General features: G+C 37.4%; 1 pseudogene; it reads right to left on the bottom strand.

Annotated features, from left to right (window-relative positions):
* Positions 1 to 1,150: 1,150 nt before the first annotated feature.
* LOC145672746 (histone H3.3 pseudogene) lies at positions 1,151 to 1,903 on the bottom strand (annotated as a pseudogene).
* Positions 1,904 to 8,657: the final 6,754 nt, after the last annotated feature.

The following is an 8,657-nucleotide window of genomic DNA, read 5'->3' as shown; positions in this document are numbered from 1 at the left end:
TAATTTTCAAAAAGAAAAGAAAAAAAGGAAAAGAAAATGACACAGAAATCAGGTCTAGATTACTCAATCTGTTAACAGAAAATGTAAGAGCTTCATGCAACTGTCAACAGATGGCAGTAGAAGTTGTAGTGGTAAAGGTTAGAGATATTTGTTTATCGGCAAGGTGGTGTGAGTCAGACTTACATCACTGTTTTTGGGAAAGTGTCTTACACCACTGTAACTTTAATCTGCCCAGTGAGGCAGGACCTATTAATTAAAGTGTAATTCCAACCACCACATTGGTTTGTAGTTGACACAAGTAATCCTATTGATAATAGATCCTAGGACCACACTAACAGAAAAATAGTTACTTTGCAGCGGAGAGTCATCCCACATAAGATATAGATTGTGAAAACTGTTACCGACATTCTTCCAGAAATCATGCCCACTTGAAATAAAATTTGCAGTATGAAAATGAAGTAAAACCATGTCCTGAATACTTACTTGTTAGTACAAATAAATATACTGTAATGTACCACGTGCTTCTGTGTGCAATGTCATGTGCTCCTGTTTGTAAACATCACCACATGTGTTTACGTCGGAGTAGTACACAAAACGTGGGATTACTACAAGAACTAGAACCTCCTACAAGTCACATGACTACATAGCAACAGAAGCGCCATCGCCTTATATATTGGACAGCAACCAGCGGATAGGCACCAGTTTCCTGGTCTCACTCCACTTGCTTGACTGGAGCACTAGGAGAACCCAACCTCAAAGCCTATTTCGGGACTCCTTCCTTTCCTCCTGGCATAGCCTACGTCGAGGCTCTGTCAGGATCCCAACCTCAGTTGCCTAGCCTGCTTAGGTGATCTGTGACATTTATCCCCCCTCACCGCTTGCTGCGAAGCATTGGAGGTTTCTAACCCACCCTGCTTAGCCTTCTGTAGAGATCCTGTCGACGATCGTACGGTCTCGGGCTACCTAATTTCTACCTAACAATAGAGAAAAAGTGTACTAAAGTTATTCTGTCAGTACTATTGTTATTGGAGAATTCTTATAAATAAATCAGCAGTGGGAGTCGATTCCGGACTCTGATTTCATTAAACTAGCTCTTCCTACTAGAAATTTTACAATACTAAATAATTAACTGTTTTTTTTTTTTATTGAGAGAATGTGAAAATACTACAATACAATTATAGAAAGGTAATCTACACGTTTATTTTCACATATCTTCTGAAGAAGTACTTCTTGATTATCAGCAGAATCCTGGTTCGCAACAAACTCAAGCCTGCAAATAATTTTCTGAATTCATGTCCGAAACTTTCGTGGCAACCCTTTAAGCAGTAACATATTAAAGCAAGACCATCACCATATTAAAGCAAAAAGAAAAGGATTTCCTCATTAACCTATTATTCTTTGTGCTAGTTGGATATCTTTAGGTGTGATGGTCACTCTCTTGGCGTGTAAAGCACAGAGTATAGCGCTTTCGAACATATCCACAATATAGGCTTCAACTGCTTCTTGTAGCGCTCCAATGGCGGCAGACTGGAATCTGAGGTCCGGTCGAATATTCTGAGTGATCTCTTTAACTAATCTTTGGAAAGGGATTTTCTGAATCAACAAATCTGAGGACTTCTGGTATTTTCGAATTTCTCGAAGTGCAAGAGTGCCTGGTTTTAAATGATGGCGCTTCTTCATACCACAATTGATTTTAGAAATCTTGTTTTTGTTCACTTTGTTCGCAATCAAAAGTTTACTTTGTGATTTTCCACCAATATTTTTATGAGCCGCTTGCTTAGTACGAGCCATTTGAATCTCTTAGTATTACAGTCAAATCTTTTATATTAGAACTCGTCAAGTATAGTATTTGTATTGTATCTGAAGTCAGCAACACTCCTTCAATATTCAACGTTGTTTGCGTCTCTTGGTAACAAACAAGGCATTTTCAATTCACATTAATAATGTTGTAATATTAAGTATCATTGTTAATTGCTTCAACACCAAATTAATTTGTTTCAAGCGCTTATCTATATTAATACGAGCCGTAAAGACTAGTGCGTATGTCTTGGTCTAACACAGAAAGAAAAATTTGCAGATTTTTTCCAAGTGGGAAAGACTGATACACAAGCGGAGGAGCGAATACACACAGCAATGCACATAAACATGCATTGCAGATTGAATAACGTTATTAGCTACAGTAAACATATTGCTGTAGTGGGCAAGTAAGCAAATTAAATATGCTGTTTTGACATGTATTTCGTAGAACCATGCCCCCTTCGAAACTCCAGAGGAGGAAAATTGCCACCTCTTGTCCCCCGCTGCGACATCCATGATTTTAACTTAAAATTATAAGACCGATCTTCTCCAGTCTCTTCAATGGAATCATACGCGCTGATACATAGAATCAACAGCGCTGAACTTTGTATAGCTCTGAGAGGGGAGACATTCAAGTATGAGCATTTCGTTGTCATATTTCGGAACAAAGATACCCGTATTGTATGGGTACTCAAGAAATTTTTAAGGGACCCGGGTCCCCTCCGTCTTTCTCCAGAATGGGCGCTCGTATATACAGTATTATCAATTATATTACTCTAGTAGTATACTTGGTACACTGTAAACAATTACGGTCATATTTACTGACCGATTCCTGTCAATTCTGACTGCCAACTGATTACCCTAAAATTTACTTTTCTAGTATAACACTTATGATAAGAGGGCATAAAACTGTCTTTTTAATGGCCTATAACCAATAATTTTACAGTAATACCATAAATTTTAGAGTAATCGGTTGGTTGCCAGAATTGATGGTAATTGGTCAGTAAATGTGACAGTATAATTTTTACAGTGTAGATCATATGTGGCCTAATGGTCAGCACGACTAGGATTTCGAAATTGTGAAAGTAAAGTTGAAAAATGTTTGCCAAACGTAGTTTAAAGTTAATGTTGGCCACACAACAATTTAATGCCATTTATCCATCAATTTCTACTTTAACACTCGTAATCGAAATTTTACTTCAAACTTGTTGATGTTATTGATTTACTGATTGACGCTTAGCCTCCTGTTTCAGCATCAAGGCTATATGAGACCTAGACCTACACTTCAAGATGAAATCTAAAGGGGTGTCCACTCGAGAAAGGATTTGGGACATCCCGCAAAATTTACCCTGGCTCCAAAATTTAACATTCTTACCCCAAATTTATCATTCTGCTACTACGTATACCACTAAACTCACTAATTTTTCATTGTATCCCTAAACATTATCACCCTGAATCCAAAAATTTACCATTCTATCCCAATTTATCTTTCCGCTCAAAATTTTATTGTTCTTTCGTTAATTGTACCAGTTGCAATGACAAATCACGCCCCCCCAATATTCTCATGGGTACAATCTGTGCCCTAAAGACCAGTCTGTGAGCCAGACCTCAATCAAAACTACTGTAATACATTGAATGCTCATAAGCAAGAATCGAACTCGAGTTTCCTTGCACCAAAGGCACATGGGCTAACCACTATATCAGCTGGGAGGGAGTCGAGATCGCGTTAGTACTAAGTTCGTTGACAAATGTTTGGCAAAGGGTCCATCGTACAACGTAAGACAAACGTTGATAGCTGTTTAACCCACCGTTTCCCACTGTTTTGCTTCCAATCTGTGCTGCTGCGGTGTACCCCATTATCCACATTAGATCTATCAGTTGATATATAAGTAGTCTGTAATTATTGATACGGATTTTAAGTAGAGAAGCTTCAATGTATCATGGTTTGTAACTACGCTTTTTCTCTTCACGTATATATCAGTTTCAACACTGTCAATCACCCATTGTAGACGCAAATCCAAAATTGCAGTCGTTCCTTCACTTTTTTCTCTTTATTTTTAAGAACAATTATGTAAATTTCTATCTTAGAAGATCGCCAATCAGATTTGTTATTGGTGCTCGATTCCAAACAATCCCAATTATGAATTAGGAATTGTATTTCCTGTCTTTCAGCACTTATAGCCATTCTAGTTCGCAACGTATGAGCAATGAGCTCCTGGCTTGGGTTCAATTCCCGGCGGTTGCTCATGGTATCGGATCCCACATTAGGCTGTAGGTCCATGTCTCATATAGTCTCGCTGCTGAAAGGGGAGCTAAACTAAAAATCAAATCAAATCAAAAGTATGAGCGATGATGTTCCTCGCCGATCACATTACACGGAAAAGTGAGGAAGGAAGAAAACGAATTGGAACATTTGTATAAGATACCTACTCGGCATTTGCGTGGTATGAATGTGAAAACTTAGGGAAAACCTTACTCAGAATGACTTGCCTGAAAAGTCTTTTACACCCTTCGGACCGAGTGTCCTCACTGGAAAATGAGCCCGAGACTGCTTGTCCAAACAATCCCAACTGTCCTTGAGAAGTCATACCTAAATATATACTCTACTCGTAGACAGCATGGATTTGACAATAATCTGTTTATATTAAAATTATGAAAAATGTTTTACGAAGCTGAGACTGGGGACAGAATATACATGAAATTTCGTCTATTACTCTGATGAAATTAATTCAAGGTATAAATTTCAATTGTGATTGGAGACCTACAGACTGGATTGTATATTTGCAGGATTAATAACAATCTAGAAGTGATACGCTTAGCATAAGATAGAGTATGTGAAATGTTTTGGTTTCCGTAAGTATGCATGGGCCGGAAGTTTTAGGCAGAACCTGGCCCGGCCGATGAATTTATAATGTGAAGCCCGACCCGAGTCCGAAATATGTTTTATTTACATTTAGACCCGAACCCGATCCGAGCTCGTGTTATAATCAAATAAGCCCGAAATATGCCTGAATTATAAAAAATTAATAATTAACGCAAAATTGTATGTTTATTTACAATAGAAGGGTAGCGCTTGCAATTAGAAGTTTAACTTTGCAGTTGTGCTTTAAAAGTTCTCCGGAAAGAACGGTGCAATAAATATTGTTGTGCGGTATATTTACATAGTTACGCCCGAAAAGACCCGAGAAATATGGTTGTATGTTTAAAAATTTACGGCCCGATCTCGGCCCAGACCTAAAGTGATATATACTTTGTAGGCCCGAGTCCGACCCGCGGGCTCGGCTCGAGCCCGTGCAAACCTCTATTCTGTAGCGATGAACCTTTCAGTTCTCAGAACCATAGAGTGTTTGTTGGTCTGTTAGCAATAATCATACCTCATACCATATACTATAACAAGAATAATAAGAAAAAACGACAAAAAAAAAACAACAAAAAAAAAAAAACAGCTGATTATTCGCAAATCAACGAACAACTTTGTCCTTGTGAAGCAAAAGAACATTTTAGATGAGTCATAACAATTCTCGTCCCGTTCTCTTTTACTATTTTATTCTCCATTATTTGTTTTCTTTTTTTGCCTTCCTCTTTTTCACTGAAACAAAGGAAGAAAAAAAAAAAGAAACGTCAACACAAGAACATTGTTGAATTCTTGAGTAGTAAAGAGAAACTCCACCAGTTGAAGGCAATCGCAAAATGTCCGTTGAAAATGTCTTCATTTGCACGGAAATAGGCTCAGTTTGTCTTTATGAACTAAAGAAAGGAAAAGCAAGAGCAAAGAAATATATCTAATAAAAAAGATCGAGAAGGGAAACAGAGAGAGAGAGAGAGAGAGAGAGAGAGAGAGATTGGTTGAGCATCATCGAGACATATTGCCTACTCAGTGCTCTCTCTTTCTCTCTCTGTCTCTACTACACGACCAGGATAAGAAGCGAAGTTATAGCCACTCCTCAAAAATCATGGTAAAAAGCATAGCACAAGCTGTTTGTGACACAAATATTGGCATTTCTTTGATTGAGAGGAACGAAGAAAACTGTTGTGTGTATTTTAAGGATGCGTTGTCTTTCTGCCATTTCTAGAACTAAATTAGCATTGGAATTGCTAACTCAGGGTTGCCATATGTTTCTGTTTCCCGAGACGGTTACAGCCCGTAGAATAAAAGTATGGATTTTCTATAAATATTACATTCTATCATCAAACTACCGGTAGTGTTGTCTAAAGCGTTGCGGTTTCATGAAGCTGGAAGAGTAATAAATAACCAAATATCTTAGATTGTTTGATATGATATTTAGTTAGCTTTCCTATTCAACATTTTTACTAATACCGAGTACTAAGATACACTGAAAAACTGAAAAACATGAAATTTAAAAACGAAAACGAAACGAAATATTTCAGTTTAACGTTCCATGTTGATGTCTTTAGGTTAAGGGAAAAGATGGTAACGGCAAGTGAATGATGATGAAAAAATAGTGGTATGAGAATGTGGGATACAACGGAAGTACCCTAAGTGCCCCGTATGTTCTCCATCACAAATTTACTTGGCCGGGATCGAACAAGGGACCCCACGCTTCAGAAGTAAGCGCTCTATTACTGAGCCACCGTGCCCCCGACATGAAATTTAAGAAAGAAAAAAAACACGTAATGCACAGAGGTCGAAAACGGAACTGTTTTCATTAAGAGGCGGTAAAACCGCTGACAAGATACCGAATATCTCATGGATACGAAAAGATATTGATATCGGGTCCAAAAGTATACAGAAAGTTGCATCCGACAAATGAAATATCAATACAGATGATGAATTCAATCATGTATTCGCCATCTATGGAGATCCCCGTGGTACGACTACCGCTTCGGTTCTATCTGTCCGTCATTGTATTAGTCGGGTACTTTCTACATATCTTTCTGCCATGACCAAGAATCATTCTACGTTCATGAAATATTCGTCATTATTAGGGACGAATCTTAAGATGCAGCACCTGTCCAAAAATTTAGCTTTTTTCATACTCAGAGTTCAAGATGCATATTTCGGGACATGAAATGAACGAAAATGGAATCGGAAATAATCCCTCTCTGCACCTCTTTGCATTTTTCTTATGAGATTAACACATTTTTTTAAAATCTTTTTTAATATCATTCATTCTTCACCACCTTTATCCTTTATTTTAGTAAGTGTACCCGGGCTCTCAACCAGGTAAAGATGACTTTTCGAATGTAGACATTACATTTGAAACGTTGGATGTCAATATCTTCTCCTGGCTCAGAACTCGATCACATCTCCAGGAGAAATTCAATTATTTCTTCAGACCTACTTTGATCCTCTGTTTTTATTTTTTTCATACAAGAACTTTAAAATGACGTAACAAGAGCTCATTTTTCAATCGCAACCTTAAGAGGCTTCATCCCGGCGAAATTAAAATGACGCTAATTTTACAATAATTATGTGATATCTTCAAATAGATAAAAGATAATCGAAATGTAGAACAAGAGCACCCTAGACAATATCATTTTACATGAGATACCGTTATCCCGACCTCACTTATCTGCTTTCGATTTCATTTTGAAAATCGGCATTTATTTTCGCGTTTCTAAACGGCTGAAAACGAAAAACCACTAAGTGACTTGTGATAACGGTACCTCACGCAAAATAATATTGTCTAGGTCGCTCTTGTTCCGCATTTCAATTATCTTTTATCTATTTTGAAGATATCACTTAATTACTATAAAATTAGCGGTATTTTAATTTCGCCGGGATGAGGCCTCTTAAGCGATAGATCGTTAGATTTAAAATGACATGACAGAAGTGAAAAGTTGGGTGTCGATTGACTTTTGTTTCCTTCTGAAACATTAATAATGATGGTCTGCGCAAGAACAATGAGCGGTCAATTCCTTTTATCTCACAAAATTCTGTGAGAGAAAACACAAACTTCAAGAAAACCATAGCTCTCTTAACCAGAACTATTGTGTGTGTGTATATAGTCGAGGTCCAGTGTACAGATAAAATTTAGAAAAAGTAACATTTCATAGTATTGAAATTTGGAATTCTGCATTTGTTCTCTTAATACTGTAAGCAAGGGCGCCCATTAGGAAGGGGCAAGGTGGGGCGCTTGCCCCCCTTGAAGAAATTGTACTGCGGAATATCGAAAACTCAATTGAATTTTTAGAATAGTTACAGCAAAATTTGAAGCTATATTTGAAATGTCGCTTATACTTGCCCCCCCCCCCCCACTCCCGTGGAAACCACAACATGAGCGCCCTTGACTGCAAGTGTTTGAGCCACTACTCATTGCTCGCATTAGAAACATGCCAATCAAGAAGGAAAAATGGTTTACTTTTGCAATAGAATTTAAGAATCAATGTATCGAAAGTGATCATCTAAATATTTGATGTGCAGTCTACGACGTAAAATATTGCCGTTGATGAGAAGAATCAATTAGACAGAATAAAGCAGCATATCCGGTACAGTAAACACATGAAGAAAACGGAACTTTGTAAGTCGGTAACCTAAGCAAACCACCTTAAAACATGCCATAAGTTTAAAATCTCAAAAAGCAACGATCGTCGAGTGAGTTCTTCGCAGATCTCATTCTAATCTGAAATACCAGTTTACATTGTAAACAATCCGGTATTCAAAGTATTCTTCAAGAACTATATGAAAATCCCTTTACCATACGAAAGCATCCTGAGAAATAATATTATGTTATACCAATTTGTGAAAATATTTTTGTGGAAATCAACTAGTTGGTTGATAAGGATGAAATAGGGTTAATATAAGATGAAACAACGGATTAGCTGAAAAGATAAGCATTGAATATGCTGGTGTTTCCATTAAATGGCGAACGGGTAATTTTCCGTGCTGTTTAAGACGT

This window comes from Thermobia domestica, chromosome 16, assembly GCF_964235325.1.
Source record: "Thermobia domestica chromosome 16, izTheDome1.hap1.1, whole genome shotgun sequence".
NCBI classification, from domain to species: Eukaryota; Metazoa; Arthropoda; class Insecta; order Zygentoma; family Lepismatidae; genus Thermobia; species Thermobia domestica.
This window is presented reverse-complemented; position numbering and strand designations above follow the sequence as displayed.